At 40.9% G+C, this 22,108-nt stretch overlaps 2 pseudogenes; both read left to right on the plus strand.

Moving 5' to 3' along the window:
- The first annotated feature begins 7,069 nt into the window (after positions 1–7,069).
- Positions 7,070–9,218, plus strand: LOC148641329 (uncharacterized; annotated as a pseudogene).
- Positions 9,196–10,891, plus strand: LOC148641330 (uncharacterized; annotated as a pseudogene).
- The last annotated feature ends 11,217 nt before the right edge of the window (positions 10,892–22,108 follow it).

Raw genomic sequence — 22,108 nt, forward strand, 5'->3', positions numbered from 1 at the left:
CTTGTGAGAGCACACTACACAAGGAACAATGGAATCGATGTCTTGTTCAAAGTGCCGATACAAACTTTCAGTTTCAATATTTTTTTTTGTTTTTATTTTTCTTATACAAATAGAACAGTGTCCTAATGATAAAATACATTATCTAAGGAAGATTATCACTGGAATATCAACATTGTTTTCCTCATAAAAATGCATTCCTTTCATTTTGTTTTATTTTTTAAATGAACTCACATTTTGTATAGTAGTGGCCTTCAATTGAAAAAACATACTGTTTGTTTTCTAAATGAAAAAGCAAAACATTTATGCTGTAGTGCGGTTTATTAGTTACCTTTTTGCTATGAATCTACTAAGCAAGAGCTGCTTATGTTTAGGCAGTATGGAACTCTGAAGAACACTGGAGTATGGAACTCTGTTCTGTTGACATTGCCTGTGATTAATACCTGGGACACATAACCACACATGACATAAAATATATCAATCACATAGTATTGAGGGCAGGGCCACAGGATCACTGCGATGCAGCCTGCTAACAGCTTTTACATGCTGAACTGTGACCATTATGCTTGCTTGAGCACAGATGCTTCCCCCACTGTACTTACCCCTAAATGGTGAATGTATATCCATTTGGATAAGCTCAAAGCTGAAATAAAATTTGGCTTGCATCATAGCAGTTGAGCAATAAAGTCTGTTCAAATTAAAGAGTACCCAAAGTTTGAAAGTACAACATAGAATAAGAATAATTAGAGAAACAGCAAAACAATTTTGTGTCATCTTCCCCTTCACACTATTTTTATGTGCCATTTTTTGCTTATTAACGTACTATTTTAATCAAAATAATATTAAGTAAGATCTGTACGTATTATTATTATTATTATTATTATTATTATTTATACTCAGTCGTCAAAAGAGGATTGCTGAGATATCCACGGAAACGTGGCCAAAATGGTGACCAACGAATATTATGTGGTATATAACCAGAAAATATGCTGGGTTAGATATTTTCTCAACGTATGCGTTTATTAATGTTGTCGATATTATGGTTGAAATTTAACATTGATAATACATCGCGGCTATATGCCCCCTGCTATGTGCTGATGTGCAATTTTAACACATGCAGTTAGTAAGGATTGGTCACTGTTTTATGGTATTATATATAATGACATTATGGAATAGGATGGGGACACGCCTGGCGTCACAGGGGGAGAGAAGAGTGTTCCCCCTTCAGTTTTGGGCAAAAGGATTTACTTAACTTAACTTGCGCCCTAAAGAATAGTTGTACTTTGTCAATGGTCAGACAACACTAATTGACAGTAATAGTCACTCGGACTGTTTGATGTGCAGGAGGGCTATCCGTCCAGGAATGGCACATATCAGTGTCATTATTGAGTGTCAACATTATGATCCTGTTTGCTCAGGTGGACAGATTCCTTGCAGTAGTTTATCCTTATACTTAAAATTGTTATATAAGTAGGACTAGTTATAGAAGTCTGTGCTTTCTGTTGGTTTTACAACTATTTTTTCTTAACAACTCAGAACCTGTATAATAAATATAATAAATATTGTAATAAATATAGTAAATAAATGAATTACTGCGAAAATAATTTACTTCGTACACTATGCAGATTGACATATACTCCTAGTTGCAATATATACAGTAAAAAGCCCAGGCACTGTGTTAGATGTGTTTTTTCGACGTTATATATGCGTTTATTAATGTCGTTGATTTTACGGTTGCTATTCAACGTTGATTATACGTCGCAGCGACGTATATATACGTATAGCCGTATTTTCGCCGTGATATATACGTATATTGCAATACATGATCTTAGGAGGATAATCACAGGAATATCAACATTGTTTTCCTCATAAAAATGCATTCCTTTCATTTTGTTTTATTATGTATTGTAGTGGCCTTCAATTTAAAAAAAATCTAGCACCGTGGTATGCACAATTCAAATCTATAAAAATAAAATCACCAAATAGAGAATTGAAATATAGAGACAAATAGAGAAGAGAAAACATTTTCCACAATATAAGACATTACTAACAATGACCACTAGGTGGAGATATTGTCCTTACATGTTCGGAAAGGCAAAATCGAGAAAAGGTCAAATGAATAGAAATGCATTAAATTTTTAAAATACTGTTTTTTTTTCTAACTGAAAAATCGAAACACTTATGTTTTAGTGCGGTTTCGCTCTTACCTTTGTGGTATGATAAGCAGCAAGAGCTGCTTATGTTTAGGCAGTATGGAACTCTGAAGCACTCTGGAGTATGGAACTCTATTCTGTTGACATTGTCTGTGATGAATACCTGGGTCAAATACCCACACTTGACATGAAATAGAAATGGTGCTATACACCTGTATATGTTGGGTTTTGAAGGAGATGCAGTGCTGTAGGGCTAGGCTTGTGAACCTGTGGGTTTTGTACTTCACAACACAATTTCTGTCTCATCTGGAGCTAATTCCTGATCCTGATAATTGCCCAGGGTCTATACCAATAAATCAAAGGAGCATATATATATATCACTTTGTTGAAGCTGGAGATACAGGACAACTGCCAACACTTCACTGATTACACTATTCCTGCTCCTTTGATATGATCCAGAATTTGTCATTTCTTAAATCACCTGTAGGTCCAACTGCAGATCTGCAGGCAAAATGTAAGCTCTAGGAAAATTCTGTAATTTTTGTAGCAAGCATAGGTATGTGTCAAAAAGCATAGTGCTCCCTCTCAGAGGCATGTAAGCAATACGTTGTTCATTGCATTTGCAATTTTTTTCACTTATGTTAATGAAATCAGATCTTAAGTGTTGTTTATAAAACAAAACTAATTAAAATAAATGCTTTTGTTTTTATTTTTCTTGTATCACAGAACAGAATTTATTTTTGTAGTTCAAGCTCAAAATGTGTTCTAATGCAATACATGAACTAAGGAAGAATATCATGGGAATGTCAGTATTGGTTTCCTCATAAATATGTATTCCTTTCATTTCATTTTATTTTTTTAAAGAAACTTACATTACTTTGACAGTTCCATTGAACCTGAAAAAAACGTGCACTGCTGAATGCAGAATTCAAATCTATAACATTAAAATCACCTAATAGAGAATTGAAGTCAAAACCTGCCCTCAAAGTAAGACATTACCAACAATGACCACAAGGTGGAGATATTGACCTCCCATGTTAAGAATGGCAAAGCTGCGATAAGGTAAAAGGAATAGAAATGCATTGAATTTTATTTCTAAAGGAAAAGCCAAAACGGTTATGCTGTAATGCGGTTTCGCTGATACCTTTGTACTATTATGTACTCTATTATAACTCTAAAGCACTCTGGAGTATGGAGCACTGTGCCCATTGAGTCACACCTCTGCATGTTGCACACATTACCATTGCATTGTGCATAAATGACTAAATTCTTCTCTCATAAATGACTAAATTAGCTTCTCTCTTCTTGACTCAGCATCCCTAAACAAACTAGTTACGCGCATGAAACCCACCACATCTATTTTAGATCCCATTCCCACCACTTTATTCCAGTCCTGTTTCTCTTCTCTCTGTCCCATTGTCCTCAATATAATACATGAATCCTTGAGCACCGGCATTGTACCAACGGTCCTCAAAACTGCTGCTATTACCCCAGTGCCAAAGAAGCCTAACATGGCTCTCGACAATCTTAACAACTTTCGCCCCATCTCCAACTTACCCTTTCTCTCTAAAATTCTAGAACGTGCTGTCACACTTCAGTTACATAACCACCTCATGACAAAAAACCTTTTCGAACCCCTCCAATCTGGCTTCCGTCAACTTCACAGCACAGAAACCGCCCTAGTCAAAGTCACCAACGATCTCCTAATAGCTTCTGATTCTGGTTCTCTTTCAATACTCATCCTTCTTGATCTCAGTGCTGCCTTTGACACTGTTGACCATAACATCTTGCTTTCTCGTCTCGAGACTGTGTTTGGAGTCTCTGACACTGCCCTCAAATGGTTTAAGTCTTACCTCACTGATCGCTGTCACTTTGTCTCTCTCAATGGGTACAGGTCTGAAATTGGTCTTGTCAAGTCTGGTGTCCCTCAGGGCTCAATACTGGGCCCCTTGCTCTTCAGCATTTACATGTTCCCACTTGGTCAGCTTTTAAGATCACATGGCCTCAGCTTTCATTTTTACGCTGACGATACTCAAATATACATCCATACCAAACCCGACACTGATGTGGCTGTCTCTATTCTATCTAATTGCATCTCTGACATAAAAATTTGGATGACTCAAAACTTCCTTCATCTTAACTGTGACAAGACTGAAGTCATGCTTATTGGTACCCCCCATCAACTTCGTAAAGCCAGTCCTGTAACCCTGTCTGTAGATGGCTCTGTACTTGAGCTCCAATCAAAATTGAAAAACCTTGGGGTTATATTCGATTCTGGCTTAACATTCGACCCACATGTACAGCATACTGTCAAAACATCTTTTTTTCACCTTAGAAATATCGCAAGACTACGCCCTATGCTATCATTAACTGTGGCTGAAAAGCTAATCAACATATTTGTATTCTCTCGAATTGACTACTGCAATGCTCTGCTCCCTGGGGTATCTAAATCTACTCTGAACAAGCTGCAGTATGTCCAAAATTCAGCAGCCAGAATCCTGACCAGGTCTAGTGCAAGTGTTCACATTACTCCTATCCTGGAGTCCTTGCACTGGCTTCCGGTCAAATTCCGCGTAGACTTTAAAATCCTCATGCTCACCTACAAGGCTTTACATGGCCTGGCACCTCAATACCTGTCTGAACTTTTATCGCCCTACTCCCCACCTCGCAACCTCCGCTCTTCAAATTCTGCCCTCCTTACTGTCCCCCAAGCCCGTCTACATTGTATGGGCGACAGGGCCTTCTCCTGCTATGCCCCCAAGCTCTGGAACTCTTTGCCCAAGGATATTAGAGAGTCACCTTCTCTAAACTCCTTCAAATCCAGACTCAAAACCCTCCTTTTCAGAAAAGCCTTTACTTAACTGGTTCCATTCTTCACCCCTCTGCTCTTCTTAATACCATCTTCTACGGTCTCCTCTATTGTTACTGTTGTATTGTTGTAATCATAATTGTGTCCTGTCTTGTGAAATTTTCTTATTTATTGTTGTAGTCTTCTTATTTATTGTTATTGTCATCCTGTAAAGCGCTTTGAGAAGCCACCTTTAAAGGCGCTATATAAAATAAAGTTTATTATTATTATTATTATTATTATAAATATACTAAAAGTATGATTTTAAAATGTTTTTATTTCACTTATGTTTATTAAATAAATTATTGCACCATAGAACATAAAAGTCTTTGTAGTTCAAGCCCACAAAGTATCCTTATGATACTAATAAAAAAGATTATCACGGTAATATCAACATTGTTTTCCTCATAAAAATGCATTCCTTTCATTTCGTTTAATTTTTAAAATAAACTCACGTTATGTATAGTAGTGGCCTTCAATTTAAAAACAATCTAGCACTGCTGAATGAACAATTCAAATCTATAAAAATAAAATCACAAAATTGAGAATTGTATGGAAGCCCGTTTCCGCCAAGGAGTAAAAAAAATGCGCTATGGTATCTCAGAATTGCGACTTAATTACTCAGAATTTCGACTTAGTAACTCAGAATTCCAACTTAATATCTCACAGTTTTGACTTCACTTCTGGCGCCAGAACATAGCTAGCTTTGGACCATATGAGGATGGTGCTATGAGCTTCTACGGGAGCCATTCTGGGGTTGCGTATTCACGATCAAAACATAAATTTGCTTCAATACAATTAATGAACCCGTAACAATACAGACATACATTAAAGGGAACGTCTTTTATTATTTTTGTTTACTCTCCCCCTTTGTACGTTAAGAGATTTGATATGCTTATTTATTTTCAATATACTTCCAATAATGTACTTGGCCAAACCCCAGTATCTCTCCGTCTAATTGCTCAGATACAATTCTGTGATTGCGAATCTCTCAGAAACATACCAGGATCTCAAGCATGTTTATGTTTACTAAACATGATCAGGCTACATTAAACTGTTGCAAACTTCTTGCCATGGGAGCTTAGGACTTTGATAGGCACAACGGTCTAATTTTTACAAACCCTCCATCCGGTCTTTTCGGCTTCCTAAGGCTGTAAATTACCAAGTGACATGCACAAAACAACCGTTATCATAATGAAGACATTATAGTGTGGTTAGTAACAATTCCAAAACTTAGTTATATAGGTCATTGACAGTGACCCGCTTCTGGACTGAACAGTATTTTCCTGTTTACAACCGTTTTTGTGCAATATATGCCAGGGACCTGTGCAATACATTTATATTTATAGTCATATTGTGCAATACGACTTTTTTGTGTACTGCTCTGTTCTGGTTTGTTCTTTGTGTGTTCTGGACTGTGAGTAACTCGTCTTAGTGCACTTCTCACTGTACTGATTGTATTGTATGTATTGTATTATTATTATTGTGTCTTTCATTACACTGTGGCTGTGTTGTCTGTGTTAAGCTGCTGTTGCACTGCAATTTCCCTCACAGGATCAATAAAGTATCTGTCTATCAATTTTAGGTGTACAGAACATGTTTTTACAGCTGTGGTTTGATTCAGCTTTCTGTAACTTTTTGATAAGTTAGCTGCTCTTAAGATGATTACAAGGTAGAGTAAGTTAAAACTAGTCAATAGGTTAGTATTGAACAACCCTCTTTCAGGAGATATAACTTTCTGCAGAGTTCAGACTGTTTCAAATCTGTATCTTTGAGTTCAGGCTATCTGGGTGTTCTATAGACGGTGATTAGTTGAGTGAGGTGCTGCCTGTGTATGCATACTATATGTGACAAGTCTGATTAAATTGAAAAGCCTACTCTACATTTGTCATTCACATACCCTTGGGGTGTGACCTACTGTATGTGCACCCTATGCATGCAAATCTGTGGCAAGTGTCGGTCATCATTGCCTATCCTGGACTACTTCTAAATGTACTATTATGCATGTCGTTGGAGTCGACAGTAGGCAGCACCACTGTCCCATGTGTGCTTCCTAGGCCACAATTGCAGGATGGAGGATCTTATCGATTTCCTCAAGGAGATGGACATTCCAGAGTCCACTATCGAAAAAATAAAGGAAGAAAAAGTAGTTAACAGAATGAATGTGTTAATGTCTATTATAACTTACTCCCACTGACCTACTGTAGATATTAACAGCACTTTCAGTACTATTAAAAGTCAGAGACTACCCTTTCGTTTACTTAATTTCCAGTCAAAACGGCCATTAAGTGCAATTAATTTATTTTTCAATGTCAGAAATTATTCCAGGAAACATATATTTAACACAAAATTACACAAAAGCATCCACAACTAAATATCATGTCAAATCTTTCATTGTTTAGCGTGTCCACCCTTTGCCTTTATTACAGCTTCCATTATTTACAGGAGACTTTCTTTGAGTTTTTCAAATAAATCCACTGGGATATTTTTTCATGCTTCTTGTAAACACCTCCAAAGTTCAGTCTTAGAAGTTGGTTGTATTTTCTGCTTCTGCCGATCCAAATCCAAATCCACTCAATGACTCATCGTCCAGAAAACCTCACTTATCTCAAGTGTCCAGTTTTGGTGTTGTAGGGCAAATTTTCTTCTTATTTGTCTATTTCCTTTTCAAATAGTGACTTTTTGACAGCTACACATCCCTTCAGACCCATAGCTTTGTGTTGTCTTCTTACAATGGAAATATTAACAAAAACACTTGTGGATTTTTTTCAGATCTGATGCGAGAGTGATAAAAACGTTAACTTCTATGGTGATGTCTACCAGGCCTTGCACAATTGTTAGGAGTCCCATTTTCTCTATATATTGTAGTAATTTTTGACTCCAGTTTTGGAAACTCTTGTTTTTCACCTATTTTCCTTTGACTTATATATTCCTAATGCAAGCAAATTCTCTTTATAGCTAATCTTATCAGAAATATTGCCTCTAGCCATTTCAGATGCACATGACAAAGACATGTGCAAGGCAGCTATGGTGTGTTTGGGTAGTTGTTTGAATGTTAGTGTCACTTTTAATAGAAAGTGTTCTAATATAATGTCAGTGACAGTTTTGGGATCAACTTGTGTTGGGAGGACACAGCTGTAACTTGTTTGATTGGAAGCATGGAAGACTTGGAGTGCCTGAAGGGTGCACAAAAGTAAAGAGTGGACAAATTAAATACTGATAGATTTGATATTATATTTAGTGTACTTTTCTGTCAAATATATGTTTCTTGCATTGTTTTCTGACACCAAAAACTAAATAATTTGCACTGAATGGCTGTGTTAACTGGAAATTAAATAAATGCAAGGGTGGTCTCTGACTTCTGCACAGTACTGTACAGTATATTGATATTTTCATGTATAGTAGATATGTTCACTTCATACCTCAACAATCCCGAATTGACTTTTTCCTTAAACCAGTATCAGCATATTGATCCACATAAAATTATGCTTTAAGTATGGTATTTTGAAACTGAAAGTTGATAATACACTATTCATTTTTAGATTGATGCCAGTGTCCTGATGTTAATGACAGATGAACAGACGAGGAATTATTTGCCGTCTTATGGAGACAGACTGGCAGTGATGGGATATTGTAGGAGACATGAAAAGAGCCCAACAGTAGGAAATCAAAGCTTTTTGATAGACTGAAGTCAAAACTGAATAAAAGAAAAAAGTGTAAGCATCCAGAAAACATCACTCATCATCAAGAGGTGAACACACAGAGTTGGGCTGGATGCTGTATGATGAAGGAAAAGGAGGCTTTATCCAGGTGAGAACCAAAAAGGGTGGTGGAACACGAAAGTTAAGTGTTTCAAAGGACTGGGAAAAAAAAGACCTCATAGCGGAGGCAATATGTTTGTTTTTCCCAGATGGAAAGAATGCAATATTTCTGAGTTTGAGGTGGATCTGACAAATTACCAAGGAGTTTCCTTAGATCAGGACAGTACAGTGGGAGCTCAATATGAAGCCTCAAAGTTAACTATCATGAGGTTCTATCTGTCAACCAAAAAGAAACATGACAGTAGTGGTGTGGAGACACAGCAAGAATCAAACACTGCAGGTCATTCACAGGAAAACACACAGGATTTTCCCTCTACAGACTCACAAATTGATCCACCATTGGAATTAGAAACATTAGATGTCATCTACAGTATGTTGGAAATACTGGAAATGATTTGAACTTAGGCAGTGATGACGTGGCACAATTTTATCCTGCAGATGTCACAGAGGATTCTAGTTTAGCTCAACAAAGTTCTACCATGTTTACTGGGGAAAATATTGAGGATAGCACATCATTACAATTTTCAATGGAGACCTCTCTGAGATGGTACAACAAAATCTAGAAGACACTTTGCTTCTGGCACAAGAACTCAGGGAACCAGACAAAAAAATCCTTGTTGTCCAACGCAGCCAGATACTATCTGAGCTTATTGAACATTTCACTGATGAACACCTTTCATATACTCAATCAGAAATTCAAGTAAAGCTTTTACTACCAAATGGGCAATATGAGAATGGATATGATGATGAAGGCGTTCTCAGAGATTGCCTCTCTGACTTCTGGCATGAATTCTTTGAACAATGTACAACAAGAAGCACTTTGAAGATACCATTTCTCCGACATGACTATGGCAAGAAAAAGTGGCAGAGTATAGGTAAAATTATTTCTTTTGATTGGCAGAAAGAGAAGTATTTGCCCATCAAGCTTGCTCCTGTAATCTTGCAACAGGCAGCTCTTGGATATGTGAAGAGTCATCTTGTTGACAATTTTCTAAAGTATGTCTCAGAATCTGACCGTTATACCTTGGAATGTTGTCGCAGAGACTTCAACAGTTCTGACCAAGATGAAATACTGGAAATCTTGGACAACTACAGCTGCCAAAAAAGTGCCAAATGCACACAACATTGAACAAATTCTGCAAGAACTGGCTCACAAAACCCTTATTCAAGAGCCTGCTTATGTTATCAAACAGTGGGAAAGTGTACTCGCTCCCCTCAGCAAAGCCCTTCAGGAAATTGAAACTGTGTATGAAAACTTGCAGCCAACGGCAAGGAAAATCATACGGTCACTGAAGTTTCCCTGCACAATGAATGCACGGGAAAAGGAAATATCAAAGCATATTACAACATACCTGCGAGAGTGTGATGGAAGGAAACAGTCTCTGTTCCTGAGGTTCTGCACAGGCTCAGATCTCTTTCTTGGCAAGATTGTAACTGTTGACTTCACAGATATGCAAGGATTTGAAAGAAGACTTATGGCACATACATATGGCTTTTATTTGAGAGTGTCTATTCATTATGATAGCTATCCTGACTTCAGGTGTGAAATTAACAATTTTGGAAAGTAATATATGGGTAATGGACATAGTTTAGTATTTTAGTCTGTCAACCTACAGACTACCCAAATTAGAAATTGTTCATATATTGAGTGAGAAACTAATGGATGTTTTTTCACCTTCAAAAAAGTATGGTGATGCAGTTTAATAAACACGTTCTTTTTTGAGCCATGTGCATTCTCTAAGCTACCAAGCACTTTTGTGCCAATGAACTCTGCTGGCATGTAGTGTCTGATAATGTTACAACTTTTGCGTTGTATGTTATTTAGTCACAATATGGCAGCAGAGTTTATTTGCACAACAACTGGACAGTTCATGACAAAGATTAATTCTAAGTGCTCACTTTGGTCAGCACTTGATTTAGAATTAATCTTTGTCATTAACTCTTCAGTTAGATGTTTCTTGGGGTCACGGTAACTTTGCAGAACCTAATTTGTTTTCATTTGTGTTTGACTAGTTTGGCTATTTGTGGATTTTGTCCGACATTTTTATGAAACATCAAGATTGTAGATGAGTTCAAATTCAATGAGTTCAAATGTCTTGCATTTAGTGAATATTGTTTGTACTCTATTTTCATTGCATTTGGTGAAAGGAAATGAGAGAGGTGAGGTAATGTTATTGTCAAACATTTCATATAATGTTATTGTCAAATCAAAGTTGGGTTGGTTTTATGTGTGAACATTATCTATATTCCATTAAAGATTGTTTACACTGTTTGCATCTTTTGGCACATTTACTTTCATTTGTTCCTTGTTTCATCCAATTTCACACTCAATGTTAAATCAGATCTAAAGACAACACATTAAAAGTGGTAACATCTGCTGTGGCATTTGAGAAAAACAAAACACCCTTATACCTAGATCCCACAATTATAAGTAGTTTATCTTATCCAGAGAGTGCAAAGGCCCCTATTCCTACTCAAGGTCCAGCCCATTGAGGACCATTTCACGTAATCTTTAGTAAAGGTCAGTGATTTCAAACACATCATCTGGCATTGCAAGGTTGTGTTCAGACATCAGTTCAACACAAAGATTATAGACATCCTCATCACAGGGGTAGTCCTTTACACAACAGTCTTCTCGACAGATATCGACTTTGATTTGGTCAGCTGCCTGCAAGTAGTTCTGTGCGCCATTTAAACTGGGGGCAGCATACATCACTGAAGGTCGTCCACTGGAAGCGCGAGGGTTGTGGGCTGGCCTTATTCTGTGATTATTCCAGGCAGTCAGCACTTCATTGAGCTCCTCCTATACAATAGAAATCAATTGTTTTAAAATAAGGTTTGCTAAATCACTTTATGGAACTCAAAGGAGAGATCTTTACTAGGTATAATAGTATAAAACAGTAGAATTTTGTTTCTGTATTCATATCAAAAATCTGTAATGACAAGTACTGTATGTTACACTTACCTGTATGGTGTTTTGGAAGCAAAACTGAATGAGTGATTTGTCGATGAAGGTGTCAACAAAATGCCCATCTTCTCTCAGCTGTCCAAAATGGTCCATCCAAAACTGACTACACTGTGCTCTTAGTGTAGCCCACCAGCGTTCAATTCTCTGATTCCCAATGCTTGGGCCAAGAGTGACACATTCTGTGCTATCCTCATTCAATTCGCACAGAAACTTTTGCATTACAGCAACGTGGGTGTTTTCGGTTCCATGATCAAGTCCTACTCTTTGTGGAAGACCATTGTTTTTATAGACAGCGTCTATAAAATAACCCGCAATAATTTGTGGGTCATTATTGGTTTTGTATGCTTCTAACCAGATCATTTTTCTCGAGAAGCCATCAATGCACCCGTAGTAACTGACGGACAGTCTCTCTATCCGTTATTATTCCTGCCATCCAGCATTTCTGGTGCATCCACCGATAGCCATGATGTCGGCCAGAAGTCTGTAGCTGTTGGTGTATTCTGAGATACCTAGTCGGAATTCTGAGATACCATAGCACTTTTTTTTTACTCCCTGGCGGAAACGGGCTTCCAAAGAATTGAAATAAATTTTTTACCTCTAATAAGACATTACTAACAATGACCACAAGGTGGAGATATTGACCTTACAAGTTAGGAAAGGCAAAGGTGTTAATGTTAAAGGAATATTAATGCATTGAATTTGAAAAAAATAGTTTTTATTTCTAAATTAAAAAGAAAAACAGTTATGCTGTAGTGCGGTATCGCTGTTACCTTTCTGCTATTATTTGGTCTACTATGCAAAAGCTGCTTATGTTTTGGCAGTGTGGTGCCTCCGGGGGAAAGGTTTATGTTATAGAGACAAAAGTACTCACACCAGACTCTCTTTTCGTGGAGTTTTTCTCCGTTTCCAAGTCAGTCCGCAATTCGTTCTCTCAATCCTTATTCAGTCCGAGTTCCAAAGTCCGTAAAGTTCCACCAATCCGCGCCGTATCCAAATCACAAACCATAAACCGTAAACCTTTATTTCTTCCGTAAATCTGTTATCCTTAAAACTGTCCCAGTACCAACTGACTTCCACTATCTCCTCTAAAACGCATTCACCTACTGGCTTCCGCCCTGTTCACTGCCTCCGGGCCACTTATATTCTGGTTCCTGATTCGTCTCAGCTGTGTCTCGTTGCTTCCCACGGTAGACCCCTTCCATCTACTGGTCAGCCGACTCTTTCTGTCCGCCATCTTACTAAGGTCAATCTCTAGCATTTTCAGCGTTTCGTTTCGGAAATACCTGTTAGAGATGACCCTTCCCCGTGTCCTCTTACAGCAGTATGGAACTCTGAAGCACTCTGGAGTATGGAGCACTGTGCCCTTTGAGACACACCTGTGCATGTTGCATAAATTATCATTGCATTGTGCATTAGGGACTAAATATACTAAAAGTGATTTCACTTATGTTAACTAAAATTATTAGGTATTTTATGTGTTTTAAAAAAAGTCTAAATAAAATACATGCTTTTGTTTTTATTTATCTTGTACCATAGAACAGGAAAATCTTTGTAGTTCAAGCCCACAAAGTGTCCCAATGATGCAATACATGATCTTAGGAAGATTATCATGGGAATATCAACATTGATTTCCTCATAAAAATGCATTCCTTTCATTTTATTTTTTAAAATAAATTCACATTATGTATAGTAGTGGCCTTCAATTTAAAAAAATCTAGCACTGTTGAATACACAATTCAAATCAATAAAAATAAAATCACCAAACAGAGAACTGAAATAAACATTTTCCCGAACGGAAAATGTAAGACATTACAAAAAATATTGTCCTTATAAGTTAGAAAAGGCAAAACTGAGAAAAGGTAAAAGAAATAGATACATAAATACCCACACATGATATAAAATATATCAATCACAAAGTATTGAGGGCAGAGCCATGGGTTCACTGCAAACTATTCACTAAATACAGTTTGCTTGCTCATTTGACATGAACCAGAATTTGTAATTTCTTAAAAGACCTATCGTCCCGACTGAAGATTCACAGCAAAAATGTAAGCTCTAGTAAAACATAATAATTTTGGCCAGAAAGCACAGGTTTCTGTCAATGGGGACAGGGCTCAGTCTCCTAGACCTGTAAGCAGTACTATGCTACACGCCTGTGTATGCTGGTTTTTGAAGGAGATGCAGTGCAGTGGGTCTAGGCTTGTGATCCTGTGGGTTTCTGTACTTCACAACACTATCTCTGGTGCATCTGGAGCTAAATCCTGATCCTGATTATTGCCCTGGGCATGTACCAGTAAATCACAAGTGCATATATATATTTCACTGTGTTGAAGCTGGAGACACAGAATCACTCCAAACACGTCACTGAATACACTTTTCCTGCTCCTTTGACATGATCCAGAATTTGTCATTTCTTCAAATACCTGTCAGCCAGACTGCAGATCTGCAGCCAAAATGTAAGCTCTATTAAAATATGATAATTCGTGAAACATGCACAGGATTGTCTCAAAGGGTGTCACAGTGCTCTATGTCAGACACCTGTAAGCAATACTTTCGTCATGCATTCAGCAATAGGAACTGACTATACCAGAGGTAAGGTTTATCCCTTCAGGATTATGCTGATGAACTCCGCTTTTTGGCTTCCCTAGTCCCTGGAGTCCTGATGCCCTCATTCATCAGTTCAGTCGTGGGCTTTCCAATGAACTTAAGGATCACCTCGTTCAATTACCTCTCCACTTCCCTACCCTGGAGGTTTTCATTTCTCGAGTCTGAAATGAAATTGATTTAAGACTACAAGAACGTCAATCCAACCTCCAGTCCCACTTCGTCTCCATGGCCAGTGCCCTCTTTCTCCCCATCTCCTCCGGGCTCCTACTTCCAGCAGCTCTTTCCAGGGGTGAATGTCAACGGTCTCTTCCGGCCTTCATTGATTCCAGTGCTGCAGGGAATTTCCTAGATATTGGACACACCTCTTCTCTCAAGATCCCTCTGCAACTGATTGTTTCAACAAATGCCAAATGCATTACCCCACGGTTCAGCTCAGCATCAGCCCTACACTCCCTATAAAATGTGTCCCCTATTTTTCAATATTGTTTTTTCTCCTCAATTAATTTCTTCTTCTTCCGAAGGTGTCCTTTTTGGGATGACAGGTAAAAAGGAAAAGCTTTGTGATTTTGAACTGAGCCAGCACTGCCAGAATGTCATCATGGTCATTGCACACCACTTCACCCTTGTGCCACCATTGGGAACGGACCATATCATCTCCTCCCTGTCTCAGGGGATTGTTAGTAAGATGTAGACCCCTCTAGTTTTAGGACTTTTTTAATGTTAGTAATGTCATAGATGATGTTAAATCTTCATCTTGGGAATCCAGTTTCCAAAGAATTTTCAAAACGATGTAGTGCTGACTGAGCGGTCCGACACTGGTCACAGATAACAAGATCACATGGACTGTGGTGCTTTCCTGTAATCAAGAAAAATCAGAAAATTTGGCATATGTATGGCATAATTTCCAAAGTCAAGTGAAGTATGGACTTAAAATAGTCCAAAGATAAATAATCTTTATAGAGTATGTTATCTGTTTAATATATGTTTAGATTGTGATGAAACACTTTTCAAGACGACCATAAACATATGCAGCATGTTTAAGACAGGAATCTCAACTTAGTTACAAAAACTTTGGCTGATAATCTGTCTGAAATGTCCATTTTTACTGCATGTTATTTAAGGATAAGTACTAACTTATTGACATTCCGTTGATTAAAAAAACACTTAACATTAATCACAAATGTATTATTCCAAATAAACTGTAGTAATCAAGAGAAATTAAGAAACGAAAACATAAAGCACTCTTCTGAGGATGCCAGACGCAAATACAGATTCTTTTCTTTGGCACCGCTTGGAGACAACTCGGAGGGTCGTCTGGTCATCAGGGGGACTTCATGCGATTTTCACCCTTACCAGCTTGTCTGCCTGGTCCTGGGCAGTGGGTCACCGGGAGCATGCGGGGCGTCTGAGCCACCACCGGTCCTCGCTCAGTCTGAAAGTCCAATAAAAGCTTTGATCGAGGGCTGACTTTCAATAGAAAATAGCGAGGTGGCTGCTCTGCTACGTACGACACCCTGACCCAGAATTAGGTCGTCTGTGAATGATTTATCTCATACTGAACAGGATTACTATTGCAACAACACATCATCAGTAGGGTACAACTAACCTGTTTCGCGACGGTCTAAACCCAGCTCACGTTCCCTATTAGTGGGTGAACAATTCAACGAATTCTGCGTCACAATGATAGGAAGAGCGAACATTGAAGGATCAAAAAGCAAAGTCGCCATGAATGCTTGGCCGCCACAAGCCAGTTATCCCTGTGGTAGCTTTTCTGACACCTCCTTCTTAAAACCCCAAAAGTCAGAAGGATCGTGAGGCCCCACTTTCGCAGTCTGTATTCATACTGAAAATCAAGATCAAGCAAGCTTTTGTCCTTCTGCTCCACGGGAGGTTTCTGTCCTCCCTGAGCTCACCTTAGGGAGGGGGGCCTCACACTTTTTCTACATCTCTCATGTCTCTTCACAGTGCCAGACTAGAGTCAAGCTCAATAGGTTCTGCTTTCCCCGCTGATTCTGCCAAGCCCATTCCCTTGGCTGTGGTTTCGCTAGATAGTAGATAGGGACAGTGGGAATCTTGTTCATCCATTCATGCGCGTCACTAATTAGATGACAAGGCATTTGGCTATTTTATTTACCAGATTAACTGGTTCTTTTCCAGGTTCATGGGCCCGTCCACATTGTCATCAAAATGACACCTGCATGACAGCATTTGGAAGATGATATAATCCACCATTGAGGCTTTGAGTCTTCCCATGCTGATAGTAATCATTACAAGATCAGTGATGGGTTATCTAGTTTAAGTGCCATCCAGTCTTTTTCAGTCCCAGCTTAGTGTTACGATCCCTGCCTCCCGGCAACGGAGGAGGCAGAAGTAGGCGTAGCCCCTATCCACCTTCTTTCCTATCAGTTTTTCCTATTCACCACCACACCCCCGTCTCATCCTACTTAAACACCTGTCGTTCCCTACCTCTTTGCTCAGTATTGGTTTTTCCTTTCGAGCTTCCTGGTTGCGCTACTCCTACTTCTACCCTGTGTTCGTCTTGGCTTTCGGTTGGCTTGGTTACTTTCGCTCTGTTTCGGATCACTGGCTACCCCTGGATTATCGGATTGCTCTACTGACTACGACTTCGGATCACGCTTCGGCTTCGGTACTCGTTCCCTTTCGGATATCTGGCTTCCCCTGGACTCTCGGCTCGTTCCTACGATTACGGCTTGCTTTCGGATTACGGCTTGGCTTTGTTCGCTCCTGCAAGTGGGTTCACTCACTGGTACGGTCCCTCGTACCGAATCCCTAACAGAATACTGAGCCATTTAACATGGACCCAGCGGAGCAAGAGGAGATTCGCTCGGCTCTGGATCTGCACGGACAAGCCTTACTCCAGCTCCAGGCTTCTGTCCAACAGATCTCTGCGCACCTGTCTGCAATGCCGCCCATCGGCAATCGAGGAAGCAACGCTGGAGCTGCCGCTTTGACTCCGCCCCCGCCAGCTCCTACACCTGCCCCTCGACCTCTTCCACTAACTCCACCTGACAGGTTTGACGGCAACCCTACGAAATGTCGGGGCTTCTTAGCACAGTGTGCGCTGGTTTTCAGGCTCCATCCGGAAACTTTTTTTTCTCCTCAGGACAAGATCGCCTTCATAGTTTCACTGCTAACCGGCCGCGCTTTGGAATGGGCTACTGCTCTGCTTGATCGCGGGGCTACTGAAATTCAGGATTATGATCTCTTTTTAGGAAAATTTAAGGGGGTTTTTTGTCATCCCGTAGTTGGTCAAGACTCTGCCTTCCGCCTCTCCTCCATCCACCAGGGCCGCCGGTCTGTACAAGACTATACTATAGATTTTCAAGTAGCAGCAGCGGAGACTCACTGGAACGATGAGGTCCTTATTTTTCTTTTCCGTCAAGGACTCAGTGAAGAAATAAAGGACCGTCTGGTAAATATGCCGCAATTGGGCAGTACCTTGGAGGAAGTAATTTCACAAGTGTTGGAATTGGATATCAGAATTCGTCAAAGGAGTGCTGAAAGATCTCGGACCCCAATATTAAAGGCTCCTCGGCTATCTCCTATCAGATCTTTCGACTCAGATCAACCTATGGAAGTAGCCCGCACCCAGTTAACCCCTGAAGAATGAGAGAGGCGCCAACGAGAGGGTCGCTGCATGTACTGTGGGAAATTAGGACACTTTAAAGCGGCCTGCCCTGCCTCATACTCATCCTTGAGGCGCAGCTCACCTTCTCAAGTTCCTAAGGTGAGTGAGATTTCTCAATCCCCTCAGTTTTCCTCTGGATTTTTTATTCGTTCTACACTATTCTGGGGTAATGAAAGGAGACCTCTTCTAGCTTTTATAGACTCAGGGGCAGAAGGAAACTTTATTGACGCCTCCATCGCTCGAACTTGGAAATTACCCTTGACCCTGGTGACTACACCACTTCGTGTTCAATCTATCGACGGCTCCCCCGTATCTCCAGGACTTATTAGATGGCAAACTGAAATTATAAGCTTGCAGATTGGCGCCACCCATGTGGAAGACATCTGGTTTTATCTCCTTGAGACCCCAATACATCCTCTGGTGCTAGGCTTTCCTTGGCTACAACAGCATGACCCTAACATTTCTTGGTCCCGAAAAGAAATTTTAGCTTGGGGACCCAGATGTATTAAAGATTGCTGTCGTCTACCAGTACGAATTGCACTCACGGCGACGTCCCCTTCAGGGGTTCCTACCATACCCCCTCAATATTCCGATCTACAGGAAGCCTTTAATGAGCAGGAGGCCTTGGCCCTCCCACCTCATCGACCTTATGATTGTGCCATTGACCTTTTGCCAGGTACTATCCCTCCTAAAGGTCATATTTTTCCGCTCTCCAATTCTGAGTCTGAGGCCCTGAAAGTCTACATACAGGATTCTCTGAAGGCTGGACTTATACGTCCATCCACTTCACCAGCATGTGCCAGTTTTTTTTCGTGGAAAAGAAGGATGGTGGGCTTCGTCCCTGCATTGACTATCGTGGCCTCAATGAGATAACAATCAAGAATCGGTACCCTTTGCCTCTAATTCCAGCAGCACTTGAGTCGGTGCATGGAGCCAAAGTCTTCACAAAACTGGATTTACGAGGGGCCTATAATCTAATCTGCATTCGGGAAGGGGACGAGTGGAAGACGGCCTTCATGACAACCCATGGACATTACGAATATTTGGTCATGCCCTTTGGTTTGGTTAATGCCCCAGCGGTGTTTCAGTCTTTTATTAATGACATCTTTCGTGATCTCCTACAAAGATTTGTCTTGGTCTATCTAGATGACATTCTAATTTTTTTCTGATTCCTTCCAGGATCATGTTGTCCATGTCAGAGAAGTACTCTCCCGGCTCATCAAGAATAAACTATATGTCAAACTGGAGAAGTGTACCTTCCATGCTTCGAGGATTCATTTTTTAGGTCATGTCATCTCTCCAGAGGGTGTGGAAATGGATTCGAGTAAAGTCTCGGCGATTACTGATTGGCCCACACCCAAGAACCTCAAACACATTCAACGATTTCTCGGCTTTGCTAATTTTTACAGGAAGTTTATTCGAAACTTCAGCTCGGTGGTCACTCCCATAACCTCCTTGACCCGTAAAGGACCAAGACAAGGCAAATGGACCCCTCAAGCCGAAGAAGCATTTCAGCGTCTGAAACACCTGTTCACAACAGCCCCCATCCTAAAACACCCTGATCCAACTTTGCCTTTAGTAGTGGAAGTGGATGCTTCTGGCCATGGTGTGGGGGCTGTTCTCTCTCAACGTCATGGAGAAAAACAGATTCTTCATCCCTGTGTCTTCTTCTCTAAGAAGTTATCCCCTGCCCAAATGAACTATGACGTGGGTAACCGTGAGCTCTTGGCCATCAAGCTGGCATTGGAGGAATGAACGCACTGGTTAGAGGGTGCTCATCACCCTTTTTTGATTTACACAGATCACAAAAACCTGGAGTACCTGCAGTCGGCCAAACATCTTTGTCCTCGCCAGGCTAGGTGGTCCCTTTTTTTTTTCCAGGTTTAATTTCTTGATCACCTACACTCCAGGTTCTAAGAACGTCAAAGCAGATGCCCTCTCACGAATCCATGACCCCCCTGAGGCCGAATTGATTCCAGAACCCATCATTCCATCTGGTAAGTTCCTGGCTGCGGTAAGATGGGACATTGAGGTGATTGTCAGACGAGCCTTGGTTGGGCAGACGGTACCTCCTCAGTGTCCTCAGGACAAGTTATTTGTCTCTAATCCCGTCCGATCGGCAGTTTTACAATGGGGACATGACTCCCGCTTCGCTGGACACCCTGGAGTCCACCGTACCTTGGATTTAATCTCCAGAGACTTCTGGTGGCCAACTATGGCTAAGGATGTCAAGGAGTATGTCCAGGCCTGCTCTATCTGTTCCCAAATGAAGTCTTCCCGGATGAGGGCAGCGGGCCTACTTCAACCCTTTCCCATCCCGGATCGTCCTTGGACCCACCTCTCAGTAGATTTTATTACTGACCTTCCACCCAGCCATGGACACACGACTATTATGGTAGTGGTAGACCGTTTCTCCAAATCTGCTCATTTTATTCCCCTACCATCTTTACCTACAGCTCGAGAACTAGCAGAATTGTTTGTACAGCATATCTTCCGACTGCATGGCATCCCTAAGGATATTGTTTCAGATAGGGGCCCTCAGTTTGTCTCCCGATTTTGGAGGGCCTCTGTAAGTCACTGGGCGCCTCAGTCTCACTTACCTCAGCTTACCACCCTCAGGCCAACGGTCAGACAGAACGCATGAATCAGGAACTGCTGACCTATTTACGGACTTGTATCTCCTCTACCCATGATAATTGGGTGTCCTTGCTCCCATGGGCAGAGTATGCACACAACTCATTGTATACCACATCTACTGGCATGTCTCCCTTTAAGTGTGCCTTAGGTTATCAGCCTCCTCTGATCCCTGACTCCCACCCCAACACAGAGGTACCTTCGGTTCAAGACTACATCACTAACCTGCAGACCCTCTGGAGGAAGGCCAAAGCCACCCTTTTTCGCACCTCAGCTCAGCAGAAGAAGGTGACTGATCGGCGCCGTCGTATCCCACCCAGACTTCGACGTGGTCAGTTTGTTTGGTTGTCTACCCGTAACCTTCCTCTTAAGCAACCTTCTGGCAAGCTTGCTCCCAGGTACATTGGTCCTTTTCGTGTCCTCGCCCAGGTTACCCCAGTAACTTACCGGCTGGCTTTGCCTCCTACCCTTCGGATCCACCCTACTTTCCATGTTTCCCTCCTTAAACCCTTTCACAGTTCCACCCTGTCTAAACCGCTACATAGACCCCCACCGCCTCGAGTAATTGAGGGACTCCCTGCTTATACGGTCAATAAAATCCTGGATTCCCGATGGTCTCGTGGATCCCTACAATATCTAGTCGATTGGGAAGGCTATGGTCCGGAGGAGCGCTCGTGGGTTCCGGAGACGGATATTCTGGACCCCAACCTCATCCAAGACTTCCACCGTAACTTCCCGGATCGTCCCGCTAGGGCGTCAGGAGCCGCCCGTAGAGGGGGGGGTAATGTAACGATCCCTGCCTCCCGGCAACGGAGGAGGCAGAAGTAGGCGTAGCCCCTATCCACCTGCTTTCCTATCAGTTTTTCCTATTCACCACCACACCCCCGTCTCATCCTACTTAAACACCTGTTGTTCCCTTCCTCTTTGTTCAGTATTGGTTTTTCCTTTCGAGCTTCCTGGTTGCGCTACTCCTACTTCTACCCTGTGTTCGTCTTGGCTTTCGGTTTGCGGTTTTTCCCTTTGGACTTCGGCTTTTCGGATCTCGGTTTGGCTTGGTTACTTTCGCTCTGTTTCGGATCACTGGCTACCCCTGGATTATCGGATTGCTCTACTGACTACGACTTCGGATCACGCTTCGGCTTCGGTACTCGTTCCCTTTCGGATATCTGGCTTTCCCTGGACTCTCGGCTCGTTCCTATGATTACGGCTTGCTTTCGGATTACGGCTTGGCTTTGTTCGCTCCTGCAAGTGGGTTCACTCACTGGTACGGTCCTTCGTACCGAATCCCTAACACTTAGGTAGGGCTACATGGAGTGGTTGGGCAACCTAGCTAGTTGTTAGCAAGGAAAAAGAAGTTATAGCTGTGATTTTATTCAGCAGTGAGGTTTACATTTTTCAATTTTAATAATTATTTTTACAGAGTTTAACAAT

Source organism: Lepisosteus platostomus, chromosome 24 (assembly GCF_059453375.1).
Source record: "Lepisosteus platostomus isolate fLepPlt1 chromosome 24, fLepPlt1.hap1, whole genome shotgun sequence".
Classification (NCBI taxonomy): domain Eukaryota; kingdom Metazoa; phylum Chordata; class Actinopteri; order Semionotiformes; family Lepisosteidae; genus Lepisosteus; species Lepisosteus platostomus.